Here is an 18,179-nt window from a genome sequence, read left to right on the forward strand (position 1 = left end):
TGGTTCACTTCCCGTACGAGCACCCTCTGTTGCCCTCTCTGTGATCTCTGGAATCAACGATGTTGACTGGGAAGGGTTAGAGAATTGCAGAGCCGAGCAATTGAAAGCTCTGTGTGAAAAGTTTCGAGTTTCCCAAGCGGGCTGCAAAACCAGAGCCCACGCATCACGGCACTGAAAGCCTGGAAAGAGTCCAGAGAGCCAGCAAATCAGGTGGTAGTGGATCCACCTGATAGCCTTATTGAGGTGCAGGGAGGGCCGTCGTCAGAAGAGCTGGCGGACAGGGCCGCAACCAGAGCGCATGAAGTGGAAATGGCCAGATTGAAAGGTCAGATGGCCATGGAGGAGAAAAGGCTCCAGCTGGAGCATGAGATACGCCTAAAAGAATTGGAGCTGAAAGCAAAGAGCTTGGACGCAGCTCCTGGTGGCAGCACAACGCCAGCCCAGGTAGAGTCAAGGGTCTATGTACCGAAAAATGTGGTGAATGAGTACTTTAAGGGAGATGACATATGGCAGTGGTTCCGGGCCTACGAGGTAGCCATGTCTTCCCACCGGGTCCCTGAGAAAGATTGGGGAGCGGGGTTGTGGGGACGGTTCCTGACCGAGGGGCGGGATACCTTGTTAGGTCTCCCTTCCGAAGAGTCCAATTCCTACCCATATATGAAAGAAGCCCTGATGTATCGGTTTGGTTTAACTCCTTAAATGTACCGACAGCGGTTTAGGAAATGTGTAAAGATTCAAGGGGGTACGTATGTGGAGTATGTGACCTTTTTCTGCAGAGCGCTGGATGGTTGGGTGAATGGTAGTAAGGTAAATGATTTTCAAGGGCTGCTTGATTTGATGGCATGGGAGCACTTGTCGGATAATTGTTTTCCTGAGTTACGCCAGCACCTGATCGATAGCAAGCTGTCCAACCCGAGGAAGCTTGCTGAGGGAGCGGACCGCTTGCTCAGCACCAGGGTCCACAAAGGTCCAGTGGGAGATTCAGCCAAAGGTGGGCAGGGTCCCCAGCAGAAGAGTGGGGGGGACAGGGGAAAACAGAAAGGGTTCCAAAGAGGACCCCAAAGTAATCCCCAAGGGAAAGGTTCTCAGCCTCCTCCACCCCCGAAATCAACCGGGGCCCGACAGGTAAACCTGTTCAAAGAGGGCCCATCACCTGTTTTAGGCGTGGCGACCTGGGTCACGTTGCCTCTGACCCTAAGTGTCGCTTGTTTGCAAAACCCGCACCCACTGGTGCTCCCCCGGCAACTAGCTAATGTTAACTTTGGGGAGGAAGTAGCCGTCCAACTGGGTGGGGATCCCGTTCAGGTGACCCTGGTCTCGCTAGGAGACAGTGAGATGGTCCCCGAAAACTACCTGCCCAATAACACTAAAAAATATGCGCAGGTAGTGACCATCAACGGTAAGAAGGCGGAGGCTCTTCGAGATACAGGAGCCAGTGTGACTGCAGTGAGGCAGCACCTGGTGTCTCCGGAGCAGGTGGTACCGCACGCCTACTGTAGGGTTGTCCATGCTGACAATTCTGAGAGCCATTGTCCGATGGCTCAGGTTCCCTTTGAGTGGGGGGGGGGGGTTCTGGTACTTTGCAAGTCGCTGTGAGGACCTCCATGCCTGTAGATTGTCTGCTAGGGAACGATTTGGAGAACTCTTCTTGGGAAAAGGTGGAGAAAACGACTCCTCTGCGGATAGTGGGTCTACCCGACTGGGCGTGCGTGACCACACGGTCAATGAAAGCCAGTAGGGGTGTCGAAGAAATCCTGGAGCCTGAAGGAGAGGCCAAGGAACAGGCCTTAGAGAGAGGGCGCAGGGGGCGCGGACAGCCGGCTCCCGAAGTTCCCACGGCCCAGGAGGAAGCAGACCTCGAGGGGGATGCCCTGGAGCCTACCGGGGAACAGATCGCCGAACTGGGAGACCTGCCTGAGCTGACCCATTGGCAGCAGGAAGGGGGTCCCTCCAGGGAGGAATTCTGCAAGGAGCAGAGAGAGTGCCCTTCTCTCGTAGGGATGCGGCAGCAGGCTGCAGACCAGGCCAATGGTGTTCAGTCCGGGAAACACTTGGTCGACTGGGAGAACGATCTCCTGTATTCAGAGCCTAAGGCTGCTGAACCTGGGTCAGCCCGTGTGCTGGTGGTACCCCAGAAGTTCAGAGCCTTCCTACTGGGTTTGGCTCACGATGTGCCGTTAGCAGGACATCTGGGGATGGACAAGACCTATGACAGGCATGTCACCCACTTTTACTGGCCCCAGATGCACAGGAGCTCAGATGCTCCCTGTAGGACATGCCCAACTTGCCAAGCCAGTGGTAAGTGTGGAGGGAAGAACAAGGCTCCCCTCCAACCATTCCCCGTCGTCAGTACCCCATTCCAACGAGTGGGAATTGACATTGTGGGACCTCTGGACCCCAAGACAGCCATGGGCAACAGGTTCATCCTGGTTTTGGTGGACCATGCCACCCGGTACCCTGAAGCCATCCCTCTGAGGACAGTGACGGCCCCCGTGGTGGGACGAGCGCTGATGGGAATTTTCTCTCGAGTAGGGTTCCCTCTAGAGGTGGTGTCTGACAGAGGTACCAACTTCATATCGAAATATATGAAGTCCCTTTGGCAAGACTGTGGTGTAACGTACAAGTTCACCACCCCTTACGATCCCCAAGGAAACGGGTTGGTTGAAAGATTCAACCGAACCTTGAAAGGCATGATCATGGGCCTAGAAGGACCAATGAGGCGTAAGTGGGACGTCCTCTTGCCATGCCTACTGTTTGCGTACCGAGAGGTGCCACAGAAGTCGCTCGGGTTCAGTCCCTTCGAGCTTCTGTGCGGTCACCCGGTCCGAGGACCTCTGAGTCTGGTTCGGGAAGGCTGGGAGCAATCTCCCAGGAAACCTCCCCAGAATGTATATAGCTACATGCTGGCCTTCCGAAACCAGACCAGGCGATTCAGGAAACTTGCTGAGGCAAACCTGAAAGCCAGCCAGGAGGAGATGAAGCGGTGGTACGACCAGAATACCACTCTGGTGGAGCTTCAACCTGGACAAAAGGTGTGGGTCTTGGCCCCAGTGGAGCCCTGTGCACTTCAGGATAAGTGGACGGGTCCATTTGAGGTTGTGGAGCACAAGAGTCCTGTCACCAACCTGGTGAACTTGCAAACTCCCAGGAACCCTTTGAGGGTCCTACATGTTAACCACCTTAAGCCCCAATTGGAGAGGTCCGAAGTGGGCATGCTGTTGGCACCCGATGATGGAATGGAGGAGGAGACCGAGCCTCTTCCGGACCTCTTGGTGGCCTCCGAGCGAGACGGGTCAGCGGATGGAGTTCACCTCTCACCCTCCCTGACCCCTGAGCAGCAGGGTGATTGCCGCCAGCTGCTGGGGCAATTCTCTGACTTGTTCTCCCTGGTTCCGGGTGTCACAGATTAGTGCGTCCATGATGTGGACAAGGGAGACAGCTTGCCGGTGAAGCACAAGGCTTACCGCGTGACTGACAGGGTACGAGCTTGCATCAAGGAAGAAGTCTCGAAGATGTTTGCTCTTGGGGTGTTTGAGTCCTCCAGCAGTCCTTGGGCCAGCCCAGTGGTCTTGGTCCCGAAGGCTGCGACGCCGGGAGCCACACCCGAACTACGGTTCTGTGTGGACTATCGAGGACTCAATTCGGTCACAAAGACCGACGCGCACCCCATCCCCTGAGCTGTTGAGCTCATCGATCGGTTGGGGGCTGCCCGGTACCTCAGTACGTTTGACTTAACGTCTGGGTACTGGCAGATCGCCTTAACTGACGGGGCCAAGGAGAGGTCCGCGTTTTGAACCCCAGATGGGCACTACCAATTCCGGGTTATGCCCTTCGGGATGAAAAACGCCCCTGCCACATTCCAGAGGTTGGTCAACCGGGTGTTGGTTGGACTGGACGCGTTCAGTGCCGCCTACTTGGACGACATCGCAGTGTTCAGCAGTACGTGGGAGGAACACTAACGACACCTGTGGGAAGTATTGGCGGCTCTGCGCAAGGCAGGCCTCACGATCAAGGCAAGCAAGTGTCAGATTGGGCAGGGTTCGGTAGTGTATTTGGGACACCAAGTTGGGAGCGGCCAGGTGGCGCCCCTTCAACCCAAAATTCAGGCCATCCTGGCTTGGGAAGCCCCCAAGACCCAAACGGAGGTGAGGGCCTTCCTCGGACTCACCGGGTATTACAGGAGGTTCGTCAAGGGATACGGCACCATCGTTGCCCCCTTGACCGAGCTGACTTCGAAGAAGCAGCCCTGGAAAGTGATCTGGACTGACGCCTGTCAGGTAGCATTCGACACCCTGAAAACGGCCATGTGCACGGCGCCCGTGCTCCTGGCTCCTGATTTCTCCAAAGAGTTCTTAGTGCAGACAGACGCTTCAGAGCATGGGATTGGGGCTGTCCTTTCACAGACGACTGAGGAGGGCTGGGATCACCCTGTGGCCTTCATCAGTCGGAGGTTACTTCCACGGGAACAGAAGTGGAGTGCGATTGAGCGAGAAGCTTTTGCTGTGGTCTGGGCCCTGAAGAAGCTAAGACCCTACTTGTTTGGGTCTCACTTCCGAGTTCAGACGGACCACAGGCCCCTCAGATGGTTGATGCAAATGAGGGGTGAGAACCCGAAACTGTTGAGGTGGTCCATTTCTCTACAGAGTATGGACTTTACGGTGGAACACCGCCCTGGCATAGACCACGCCAATGCTGACGATCTGTCCAGGTTTTTCCGCCTTAGTGATGAGGAACTCCCTGGGCAAGGGTAGTTCTCCCCACATTTCAGCTGGAGGGGACACGTGTTAGACCTGGCACCTTGGCGTGAGTCTCCCTTCCTCTTTTTGCTGATGTGCCTCAGATGTTTTGCTGGTGTTCGATGCTCAGGGCACTGCGCCACGGCCAATCCGTGCCGCAGTGCAAGTGCTCCCTATGTAAAGTATATGTGTAATTGAATTCCACGATTGGCTTATTTGGTTTACTGTCAGTCCCCAGTAACGTGCACGAGGAGTGCCAGGGCTTGTAGATTCAAATGCTGCTAGTGGGCCTGCAGCGCTGGTTGCGCCACCCACAGAAGCGGCCTCGTACGACATGACTCGGGTCCGCCATTGCAGACCCCGCGTACAGTCCCGTACTGTCACGCTGACTGCGCAAGTGCACACACTTGCCAGTCCCAGAACCTTCCCTAACCTCCATATCAGCCACCCCTATGGTAGGCCTACGGGCAGGGTGCATTGAAGCGTAAGGTAGGACAAGCCTAGAGTGTGGCATGTCCTCGTAGTGAATTACCGCCCTTTTCGTTCTTCACTATGGAAGGGCTACCGGTTCTCTTAGGCCAAGATGAGCTGTCGGAACTATTACACGCTATAGTCCCGGCAGACTCAGGGAACACGGTGGCATGTCGAGTTTAGTATGCCTGAACTCAGAATAAACAAATACTTCCTTTAGAAAGGTTTATTTTAATATCCTGTGTTTGCAAATGCTACTTTTAGAAAGATAGCCTTTGCGCGCCTAACTATTTAACCCGCCTCTGCCAGGATGTGTATCTGTTGTCTGGGTTTGTGTGAGTGACAGGGCTGGGAGATTCCCGGGGACAGTTGGGACCCCCAGGTGGTGAATAGGGTGCTTACACCAGGATGGGTGGGCGGAGTAGTCCTTGACTCTGAGTAGGGTTGTGCTCCACCACCACAATGCTGGCTCCACCTCCTGCGGAGCGTCTGATGTCTCTGCCCGCACTCTGAAAGAAGACGGCAGCTTCCTGTAAACAGAGTACTCCAAAACCGGGTTGAACTAGGCTCAGGCCCCCTGGCCTGCAAAGACAAAAGAATCGCAGTATAAATATAGGAGCTCCGCTCCTTACAAATCAGATCCAGTTTTGACCACGACGAACCTCTGCCTGACTAGAAGGACCAAGAGAAGCTGAAGGACGGAAACCGGTCTGAATCCTGTAAGACTGGCCTGCAGTGGTGCCTTGCTGAGAACGGAGAGGAAAGGACCCGAAAGCACTTTGTAGACTTTTGCCTGAAACGATCTCCAAGGGCTTGATCGAGAGCTTGCCCCCTGAACGGAACCCCAGGACCATTGGGTTCTATCTGCTTATGCACGTCTGCTGTTGGGCTTAGTTCTTATTCCCTCGCCGGAGTTGTGACTCGGGTGCCTTCGCCCTCCCAGGTCATGACAGCTCGGAGCCTGGTCGCCCCGCCGTAGAGAGCCCGCTCATCCCTGGGTCGCTCTCCGCTTCAGTGCCGGGCCGCCTGCTCTCCTGCCACCTCGCCGCTAACCTCTCATCTTCTCCCGCCGGAATCTGCACGGAGCGCATTCCATAGCCTCGGACGGTCCGTACGTCGTAACGTACCCGACTGTCTCGCTTTGCCCTCCTGCACACCAAGACCCGTGCCGCACCTCAAGAAAGGCCTCCCCGTACCGTGGTACCGGAAGCCTGGTGTTGCACCCGTCTGCCATAGAACGTGACGCCCCTCACAGATCCATGAGTACGACCCGGCGTGCTAAGAAGTAGTACGTCCCACAGGCCTGAACGGCACCTCGCCCCGTGAGCTGCATCAACCCCGGATCGCCGCGACCCTCCACAGTCCTGCTCCTCCACCTCGCCCCTCGAGGGGGACCTGAGCGACCCTCTGGAGAACCGTCTGCCTCGTTCGGAGTCCGCCCTCACCAGCCGCGCCTGAAACGCCTCGGACTTCCACACGCAAGGTACACTTGAACTCCGTCCCGAGTTTACACTGGATCCAGGGTCCGCAATGTTCTTATTTCCCTGTCATCGTACCTTGCTGAACAACGAACATTCAAAGACTAACTCTTGCCTATTATAATCTGGTGGCCTCAAATCGTTAAACGTTACATGGTCTTGTGATAATCCTGCTTGAATATATCTTTTATATAAAGTATACGTATTTTTGATACAACCATTTGACTGGTGTCCATTTGTGGTCGGTCAGTGGGTTTACTGTGTGTGATCATAAATGCTTAACTTACTATCGCCCTGAGGATTAGCCTTGTCTGCTCGCGCCACACTACCTAGAGGGTGAGCAGGGGTTATTCGAAGGAGTAGTTCCCTTGCCCTGACGTGGTACTGAGGATCCCTGCTTGTCACAAGTGCATACCTGTGCCAACCAGAGACCTTCGGGTTCCAACACAAGGCAAATGGCACGTGCATTATTCAGCTGGTGCACTCGTGTGAAGAAACACATGCGCATGCCTACATCATCACGAAAGTGCACACCAGCAATACCACCAGCAATAGCTGTAGTACCGTGCCTTTTTTCTGCACAGCATCAGCAAAAAGCATTGGCAAAGGCAATAGGTTAGCAAAGTGAGACTTGTTGATTTTTCCAATGCTTGTTTCCTTGGATTTACATGTATGGGCTCTAGAAACATACCAGCCTTTTTGCACATTGGAGAAACGTATTTAGCAGTGCATTCTCAGGCGAATATCTACACTTAATGTGCACTGGGATCAGGATACCTTTTTGCTAAATTTAGGATTGTGTTTTTTCAACCAATAAGTAGGGGTCTTAAACATACAGCTACCCCATCATACTGAGGAACATATTTATTCACAATCTAGTGGAGTTTCCAAGCAGTTGGCTGAGGTATATTAAAAAGTGCTTTTGACATGCCCATCTTGTGTTAGGATGTTCTTTTTAATTGTTTTTTTGTATTGTTTTGGGTGCAGAGTTGTGGAGACAAGCTGTTGCACTGTAGTCATCTTTGGGGGTGGGCTAATTTCAGAGGGACAGCCCTAGAGAGCACTTGGACATTGTGCTTTTATAAGTGCTTTTATACAAGTGCTAGTTCTTTAAGCAGCAAACTCTTACACCAAGAGGAAATTGTGTGTTGTAAAAATGTGGGGAGAAAGAGTTACTGTCCAAACAATATATAACGGCGACAGCAGCTAGTGATGTACCACTAGGCACTACTCGTATACCGGGGCAAGTTTTTTAGTTTTTATCCTTAGACACTATGTTTAAGGTTTACCCCATTGCAAGACTGAGGTGGTCACTGCAAAGCCCGGCATGTACGCACAGTCATCTAGGCAGGTCATTTTAACAGGAAAGTTCAACTAAGAATCCAGGCAGACCGTTTCCAAATATGTTTCTGGTTCAACAGGTTTTAAGCAAGCTTCTTTGTGTATTCAACCAATATCTGCGATGGAGAGCTAGTATGTATAAGTATACTAAGTATGTGTATTTTTCGTCTCCCTCATCATAACTTCCTTGAAAATCCTAAACAATGGAATAGCAAACGTATGCCCCTATTAGGGGAATAAGTAGTTGTTTTGAATGTGGCTTCTCAGCAATAAGCCACACCCAAACACTGCACTCCCACCTGGAAGGCAAATATATCATTAAACTTTTGAATAATGTACACTTTTAAGCATGTCTTACCACCCCTGGCACAGCAAGACCGCAACACAGCTTTTGAAAAGGAGTTTTAGTTAACAAAATGCAAAGACTATCACTTTTAGAATAAGGCTTGGGGTTTATTACATAATACTCTCTAAACAAAGGCTGTCTCAGATACCAAATGCATTATATTCAAATATATGTAGCAAACCTATAATCTACAGGCATGAATCAATAACTATACTGACTAATAAACATGCAATAACTGATATAAGGTAAGATACACTGAACGTCCTGCAAGAAGTCAGAAAGATATATATACAGAGTAGAGGATCACTCTGGATGTGCACCTCCCACACCACAAAGAAAACAACCTCAAACGATCACAGACACTGGCTCACATCACAATGGCAATAATCACAAAACTCAATACATCACCTGATGCATACACTGCCCACTTCTGGCCGGGGGAAGTCTTCACACAGCCGAGGATCAGAGTTCAGCAAATCAGGGTTCAATCCATGAGAGAGACATGTCTGCCCTCACTCGGAATCCAAACTCCAAAAACTTCCACTTCCAACTTCCACCAGACCAGTGGAGGCTTCCCCTTTTAATCCAAGTGAAAACATTGGTCGAAGCTTCTAGCAAGCCCCGCCTCCTTTTCCCATCCGATTCCTTACCACTCCGTACTGGGGACACAGCATTGGTTGATCAGGCAAATTAATTGAAAAATGTATGAATCTTCAACTCAGTGCGTTTCTAGGGGCCGCTCAGGCCCTAGACCCCTCCCAACATGGGTTGAGAGCCGGCCACAGTACTGAGTCTGCTTTGATTAAAGCAACAGAGGAAATCAGAGGAGTGCTGGACCTCGGAGGCAGAGCGGCTCTGGTCCTATTGGACCTATCCGCGGCCTTCGATACGGTACATCATGGGATTTTGATGGACCGGTTTAAGGAATGTGGGGTACAAGGGAAAGCATGGGACATCTTGAATGCTTTCTTAACCAACAGAGATCAGAGTGTGGCAATGGGTGACTACGTATCCAAACCTTTCGTGTTGCCCTGCGGTGTTCCGCAGGGCTCTTCCCTAAGCCCCACACTGTTCAATATATACGTTACCTCGTTGGCCCCATTTGTCAGGTCATGTGGCTTTGATTTAACTTCCTATGCAGATGACACGCAAATTGTGGTGTCTCTGTTACCTGTTAAGGAAGAAGGAATAGCCATGCAATTTCAGGAATGTATGCTGGCAGTGGGTAGGTGGATGGCTGATAACTGCCTCAAACTAAATACAGCAAAAACGGAAGTCATTATATTTGGAGCAAAGGAGGACTTCTGGAGTCCCCACTGGTGGCCGGAGGAGATGGGTACCCCTCCCTCGCTAATGTGAAGAACCTGGGTGTCTTAATTGATGATCAACTCACCTTCAGGCCCCAGGTCAACGCCGTAGCATCATCAGTATATTTCACACTTAAAACGATTCGGAAGATACTCCCTTTCCTCCCGTAGAGCAGTAAAAAAACTGTTATTACTACTTTAGTGCTGTCCCGTCTAGATTACTGTAAAAGCCTGCTTCTGAATGCCCAACAGGGGCTTCTCAATAAAGTGCAGGTGTTGCAAAATGTGGCAGCTAGACTTCTGACGGACACACCGAAATATGCTTCCATCTCGTCCGAAATCACAAAATTACACTGGTTGCCAGTGCGGAAGCGGATTTCTTTTAAGGCCTTGTGTTTGGTCTTTAAGGCCTTGCAAGGTCTGGGGCCTGCCTGCCTGAAGGAGTATTTTCAATAGTACAGCCCTCCCAGACATCTAAGGTCATCTGGATTGCGGTTGGTCAAAGTCCCTCGCATAAAGAAAGCTCGTGGGGAGGCAGAAGCTTTGTGTTGGGGGCAACGAAGGCCTGGCATGCCCTGCCCCTTGCCTTGAGGAACATAACAGATTTGATGGCTTTCAGGAGAAGCATTAAAATCTGGCTGTTTACACAGTAATTCCTATTCTGGCCTGAACCTTTGGGAGTATTCATTTAGAGCCAGGACACCCTCGGGTAACAGCGCGCTGTATGAATGCTAAAAATAAATAAATAAAATAAATAAATAAATGACTTTGAGAAGGAGCCTGTACATTCCTCCGATAATAACCGGTTTCTACTAGCACACAGAGTGCAGAAAACAAGTGAAAGCAAAACATCACTTCTCACCTAGAAAGGCTCAGAAGATGGAGTCGCTAAAGCACAGCCCACTAATGCAAGATGGCATATTATGCCAAAGCCAATAGGCAAGCCCTGCCATTATGCAAGATAAAGTCAGAAAACAGAATGGTCAAAGCCAATAGTAAGAACTCCTAATTCTTACCACTGACACATTCCTACACAACTGCACACCTTCAAATGCACATCCCACATGCTCTGCTCTTGGCAAGACTGTTCCACTCAGTAACAACTCCCACTGAAAGACAGTCATGCAAACAAGTGGTGCGGGAGGCCTGACCGACTACTAATATGATAATTTTAAAGTAGTAATCCTGCAAGAATGTTTTACAGTGGTGTGGCCTGCCTTTATAGGACCCCTCAGTGAATGTTGGAGATTTGACATTTCCTATGTGTGCACCCATATTTCTAGTGGAATAGACTTGGCTCCCCTGCAGGGTTTTGTTTGCCTTTGTCTAGCACCACAACAATGCATGGTACTGTCCAAGCACCAAGATTCTGGTATCTTCAATTTTATTAATTTAGAGTTTCTTCAGGAATGCATGGCCATCTGATCAACTCTTGAGCACCTTTCACCACAGCACAAGTTTTTTTGTGCTGCATATATTGTTAATTCATTTACTAGTGCAACATTTATTACTCTAACTTCGATGCTCCATTTGTCTTCTGACTTCCAACACTTTACAGTTGGGGCTCATTTGGCTACAATTTCCAGATGTACGAAGCACCTCAACAAGACACCCTGGGTCCCCTTGTGAATATCGGCCATCTCCAGACTGGTTTTCAGAGACTCTCTCATCCCATTCAGGATTTGGTTATTCTAATACATCACATGAAAGGCTGCTTCTATGGAAACCGTCAATTCGGCAAGTGAAATACAAGCCTTATCCTTACATGAGCCTTTCATGAAATTACAGTGGGACAGTGGTAGGTTGACCTTGAGCACTTGAGGCTTCACCAAAACTGTCATCCAAGTATCCTACAGGTGCACTATGTTTGCTGCGAAGTTCCCCAGCATGACTACGATCCCGGGTTTCTTGTACAGGTTTTTTTTCTCTGATAGAGCCTCTCTGACTTAAGGGGGCGTATAAAATCCGAGAAATTGTATACAATTCAAAATATTAAACTGCAGTGAAATAGCCATTGTACTAAACGTCGAGGCCCCATTTTCTTATGATTATTTTGGAGCGCTCTTCCTAATGTGTCATTTTGATGAAATGGCAAGAGGAAGTTATCTTCATAGTGAATGTTGTACTTATAGCTATTAACTTTATTACAAGCACCCATCCTCCGAGCCGTCGTTGGTCTTGTTTGTTTGTTCGTCCTACTTACTAGCTCATGTAGAAACCTGAGATAAATATACTCTTGAGTAGTGTGTTCCAGCATTATTGCATAATGGTACGCACATCTTTATTTTTAAATAGCTTAATAAGTAGTTTCAGGGCTCCCATTAATTGGTCGCAATCTGTGATGACCTGGAAATAGCCGAGATGCACTCGGAAATGCAAAAGTCACCATAAATCTAGCTGTATATTTGTTTTACTTCATATCGGTAATAGCTTTGTGAGACTATGGAGAATACTGTAGCGCCTAGGCAGGCGCACACTTCATAACAGCAGTGTTTCCATTTGGTGTTGCTTATATGGTTTGTCTCCTTTAATTTTACTCGCTGTTATGGATTTTCCTTGCAGAATGGAGATGTCGACGTGTGCAGGGTGAAGAAAATTGTAATCGAGATCATAAAAAAAGGCTTGCGTCTGAAACATAGATGTAAGAGGGAGTTCCAAGTGGAACGCCTCGTGCTGGTGCAGAGTTGTGAAAAGTGTTCGTTCCTACATTGACTGGCCAACACTGGCATTGCTGCTGCTGGCATTGATTCTTTCGAGAAGCTGCAGTTCTCCTGTAATGACACTGAGAGCCGGCTGGAGGATTTTAAGCTGCGTCACACTGCTCTGAAAGCAAGCGAGAGAGAGAGCAGGCTTTGTGGATGGGTCAGCTGGAAGCAGTCGTGTTGCTGCAGCAAGATGAGAAACAACAGGGAGGAGAGCAGCATTAGTAATGGCTTGTTCTACATTGTTAATTCACCTTCTACAACTATATATCGTCGTTGAAAATACATATCTGGAAGGTATCTGTTGGAGCTGATATTCATAGTGCAGGATGCAAAAGATACTACGCACTCAATTGCGCAAATACAAGAGGAGATGCTGAAATTGTTAAAATGTGGACATTTTAGGACGTTTTTAGAAGAAAAGTGGATTCATGGGAACACAGACGAATGGCAGTATATCAGTAAAGGAACGTCGCTTTTGGAATGATCAAGCAGGTATGTGTGGGACTTAATCTGGCAGATTTGGTAGGTGATACCCTTTTTACCCCCACCACTCAGACCCAGGTCTATGTCATCATGCCAGTTGTGCTGGGACTGGCACTGGGTGTCTCCTGTCGGTCATCCTCTGTTTGATGTTCTATATTTTAAATGTGATAGGTTGTACGGGCTTCAGGCTTTATAGCGAATGGTTAACCCAGGGACATTTCTTGAAGACGAGTCTTTTCTTTACCTCCTGCCTATTTTTAGGCCCACATGTGTAGCTTGGGGTATTTTGCTTTACTGTAGCAATATGGATTGTGTATTTCTGTGTATTCCTTTGTATAGAGTTTAACATTGGTGCACTACGTGTTTATAGCCTGCAAGTTCGTGACTGCGCAGTTATGGTAGGTGGCAAAGGTAAGGCAGTGGTTAAATACCAGCCGTGGCGTCATGTTATGGTCTATGAAATCGGAAGATAACATGCTTTTGACGAAGGAAGAAGTGCTGATCGTTGTAGTATGGTTTAAAGACGCACTGAAAGGAAACGATCATGTTCAGAAAGTAAATGCCATCGCTTTGACTCTGCGAAGTTGTTTACCTTACTCTATCTAGCGGCTCCATGTTGGCAGGAGCCTCCCAGTTCACGTGATATTATTCCCTGTAGTGCTGCTTTATTAACTTAAGAGAGTGAACAGGTATGTGATTGGCCATGGAAGGGCCACAATTTAAACGCTTAGTTCTGTTGTTCGAATTTGTAATGGCAGGTGAAAGGCTTGTTGGGATTGGATAAGAGTACATGTTTATAATACATACATTTTGCAGTAATGTCAGAATCGCTGTTGATATTTGCAATTGTGGCAGCCAATGAATTCTCATTGCTTTAAAGATGTAGCATACACTCGCATGACAGTTTTTATATTTTTTTTAATCTGCAGACAATTGAGCTGATACTTTTCTGTGTGCTGGCCTCAAGGAGAACTGACAAGTTGTGTAGGAAATGCATGCTGTGAAGTGTAGGGTTAGCGAAGACTATGCTAATCTCCCCATATTATTCTCCTGTCTCACTGAAATCACCCTCCTCTACAATTCTTTATTTTAAAAAGGGTTATCGTAGATGCACAGCAAATTAAAAAAATTCGCAGTTACAAACAACGAGTTGCTATAAACACCGTCAGTTTTTTTAGGTACACGTTTATCTCGCCCTGTGGCTAGCAGGCCTGCTGCTTTTTCAAGGCTGTACAGCAACAACAAATACATGTATGTATGAAAGCAAACGGAGAGAAACAAGTCCCCCAGATCTGTTTTCCTCTCTCACCTACCTGACACAAGTTTGCAGTGCCCACTTAGAACTGAGAGGCCTTAATATATTTATGATGAATAGAATGATTTACTATCATTACATTATTTTGTTTCTCTTCCAGGGGATCGTCATCAATAGTCACAAGCACATGAATATTCCCGCCCATGCGCGTGACCCCGTAAACATATAAAACATATATGTGGAAACCATATATGAAGTTCTAGATATATATATATATATTGCAGCTCCAGTCCTTTTCACACATGCCACCATCTTTGAGTGGAGTCAATGTATATTCAACAGAATATATTACACTTTATACATGTGTTCAGACTTTACGCCGTGTATCGGCAAATGTGACTCATTTTACTGTCACAACAACACTTATTCAAATGTTTTAGTTTGTACTTGACGGAGTCTGTTCTTTCAGTGGGACATTGTGCTGTGTATTTGAATTATAGTCTTAATGACAAAAAATGGTCTAACAACCATTAAATACATTGCACTGAAGTTTACTTCAGATTACATATTGCCGTGGATCGGCAATGGCAGCCTTTGATGGCTGCATAAAATCACATATACTTTGTCCCTCTTTAAGAACATCTCGCACGCCAGTTATAATAAACCAAACTACTGCATAATAGAAAAACTTTTAGTCTTATAAACCACCACCCACTATATCAATTCAAGCTGGTCGGCTGGTGGGAGGAGCAGGAAGCATGGTGCCCAAGGAACGCCACATGGAACAATAAAGTGGTGATCTGGTACAGGTAGGATTAGTCCGCTTTTCATGTCAATGCTCATTTGTGGCGCCGGTTTAAAAACACGAAACTGCATTACTCGTTGTTGAACCACTGACGAAGGGACGCTGTCCCGAAATGCGTTTGCTTAAATAAATACCTCCGCTGTATGAACTTGAGCCCGTGAGTGCCGTATCTTTATTCCTGGCCCGGCTGGGCATGTGTGAAAAGGACTGGAGCTGCAATATTTAAACGTGACACACCGGCGCGTTTTTCGGCACCCGACACTAAGAGTGACCCCCGAGACCGGCGTAAACTGGAGCTTTAATATATATATATATATATTTATTGTTTTTTTTGGGGGGGGGAGAAGCACGTAGCCTGGGGGGAGCAAAATGTGCTGTGGATGGACAAGATTATATTGTGGTCTCGATACATAGATGACCTTTTTGTTGTTTGGCGTGACACCCGCTCCTCGGCTGAGAAGTACGTTGCCTCGCTAAACAGCGACTTGAATTTGAAATTCAAGAGTCACATTAGTGACTCTGCAGTCAGTTACCTTGATCTGGAAGTGTATATGGAAAACCTAACTTTATTGACACGTCTGTTTAGAAAACCTACAGCGGGCAATGCTGTCCTACACGTGGGCAGTCATCACCCAAAAAGCTTAATAAAAAGTATACCTTATGGGGAGCTTTTGCACCTCAAACGTAACTGCACCACTGATACCAGCTTTGAAATGGCTAAGGAGGAGTCTTCAGGGATTCAGGGAAAGAGGTTATACAAATGCAGATTTACGTCAGGCAGAAGATAAGGTCCAAAAAATCAACAGAAGGGATCTACTAGTGGCCAAAAAACGGAAACAATTACCAACACAGGCCCCAGCAAGGATGATCACCAAATATAATGAAAAATCTGCTAACATCTTAGAAATCTTTAAGATTAATTGGCACATTCTACAGACTGACAGTATTTTGAAACACCATCTTCCAGAGCGTCCACTTATCACTTACAGGAGATGCCCTTCTTTAGGGGATCACCTGATACACAGCCATTTTAATCACACGCCAGCAGTTCGAAGCAGACTGGGTATTAATGGTTTCTTCCCCTGTAAAAACTGCAAAGCATGCAAACATTGCTGCAAAATGACCACTTTCGAAGGCAGACCAGGGGACCCTAGGCCTGTCCGAGAAATTAAACCGTTTTTAAACTGTAATTCTGCCGTCACAGTATACTGTCTGATATGTCCCTGCCAGAAAAGATATGTTGGTAGCACCATCAACCAAACAAAGAAGCGCATTTTAGAACACAGGCACATCATTGCAAATAAAAATGCTACATACCCTGTTGCACATCATTTTGAAACACATCACCAGAGCAACAGGGAACTTCTGAAATTCTACTGTATAGATCGGGTAGAGAGACATGAAAGAGGTGGGGACAGGGTGAGAAAACTCAGAACCTTAGATACATTATTGACCTTCAAAGCAAAGCCCCAACAGGATTAAATAACGATGAGGAGCTGTGGACCCATTTAGAATAATAACCCCTAGCTGAGACAAAGGGTTAAAATCGTACCAAGAGAAGCTGTCATAATGCCCCCCTTTCTCATTGAATAACTGAAATTAGAAAATATGGAGTAAAAAATACTCTCTCAAAATAAGCTCGACAGTGTGATGTCCCATTCAGGGCACAATTATGAAGGACATCAGGGTGATGGTAAATATACCATTATATTTTTAATGAAGTTGCATGAATGCACTACAATTGCAATTCACCCAAAGTCAGATTACTATCAAGTTGTATTTTTTTCAAAATATTGCACTTTGCACTTTTGTTTGTTCGCACTTTCATTCACTTTTGTAGATATAATACACTACAAGATGAATTGTAGACTCAATGATGCATAGATACGTTTTAAATTTTTATACTAATGTGACGTATTGTGAAATACTTCCGTGTATGTACAAATAAACTGACATTGACGAAGCTGTGAGGCGAAACGCATCTGCACAATAAAAAGCATCCAGCTCGAAGATTTTCGTTTGTGCTATCCATCTTTGCTAGTCATGAGGTTGCTGTGTTGGGGATATATATATATATATATATATATATAACACACAATGCAGCCTTCCATATAGTAAATAACGCTGAGCAATATTGTAAGAATTTCCCTTGCATATAAATACAATTTCAATAAAGCAGGGAGAAGGAAACACATTTGAAAACTGCTTTAATGCACAGCAGAAATCCTAATCCTGCAAAGAGGAATGAAAAAAACATTGCCAGCCCATAGGCTGCATTGTAGAACCATAGAGTAGAAAGCTGAAATGCTAACCCACAAAAACAGTCAGAATAAACTGGCACCGTGCCTTTAAGGCAGCCAAGACCCCTAGCTTCTGATCATGCCTCAGGGGTGACAGTTGTTCTTCCCGGCTCCTGTCAGGGCCATGGTAACTTCAGCTTTCATTTTTTTCTGATTTCTGTCAGAAATTACCACTTATTTTTTGTCACAAACCTTTTACTTCAACGTCTTTTTACTGTTGAAGTACTTTTCTTCTATTTTTGAGAGAGTTGAACATAATTTTCCAGTCAAATATGACTTTACTTCTGACTCTTGCCCTTACTGTGGCAAGAAGAAGGCTAATACAGACTCCCACATAATTTTCCAGTCAAATATGCCCTTACTTCTGACTCTTGCCCTTCCTGTGGCAAGAAGAAGGCTAACACAGACTCCCATCCTGTCTGTACTCTTTACCCTCCTTCTGATCATGCTCCCAAGACTTGCCAACATTGACAGTCGCTGTCCAAAAGAACTCTGAAGGACAGAGAGAGGATTTGCCTCTATGGGCTGGCTGAGAAGGGAAAACCACCTTCAAGAGGTAGGTCTCTGATGAAGAAGAGGAGAGAGAGAGCCAGACCTCCATCTAAAAGTAAGGTTCCTGTCTGCTCTCCATCAATGTCTGGCTTGGTGCGGCAAATACTTTAATCGGCAGCGAAAACTTCAACTAAAAGACCATCGTCGACGAAGACTACAGGTACTTCGGATCCTCCTCCATCGTCAACCCGGCGACGATCTGCGTCGAAGGGTCGTTCTCCATTGGTGTGGGCTCACCCAACGTCGAGGGATAGATCTCCGTCGTTGCCGTCAGGGCGACATTCGACGTGGAGACATGCTCCGCCATCTCCAGTTCATCGGCGATCGGCGTCGAAGCAGGCGTCTCCGTTGCCGTCAACTAGGCAAGTCACTAGAGGCAAGGCACTCATCGCCTCCGTTG

General features: G+C 47.5%; 1 long non-coding RNA gene across 5 annotated transcripts in view; it reads left to right on the forward strand.

Moving 5' to 3' along the window:
- The window catches only part of LOC144753675 (uncharacterized), a 528,323-nt gene that overhangs the window by 311,228 nt on the left and 198,916 nt on the right, over nt 1–18,179 (forward strand). For 3 of the 5 annotated variants that reach the window (XR_013594474.1, XR_013594473.1, XR_013594470.1), the window contains exon 1: nt 12,518–12,876. The exons of the other annotated variants lie outside the window; for them this stretch is intronic. This is a non-coding gene — a long non-coding RNA (uncharacterized LOC144753675). Of the gene's footprint in view, nt 1–12,517; nt 12,877–18,179 lie in introns of those variants that run through there. 5 annotated transcript variants of the gene reach the window in all.

The sequence above is a fragment of the Lissotriton helveticus genome, chromosome 5_1 (assembly GCF_964261635.1).
Source record: "Lissotriton helveticus chromosome 5_1, aLisHel1.1, whole genome shotgun sequence".
Classification (NCBI taxonomy): Eukaryota; Metazoa; Chordata; class Amphibia; order Caudata; family Salamandridae; genus Lissotriton; species Lissotriton helveticus.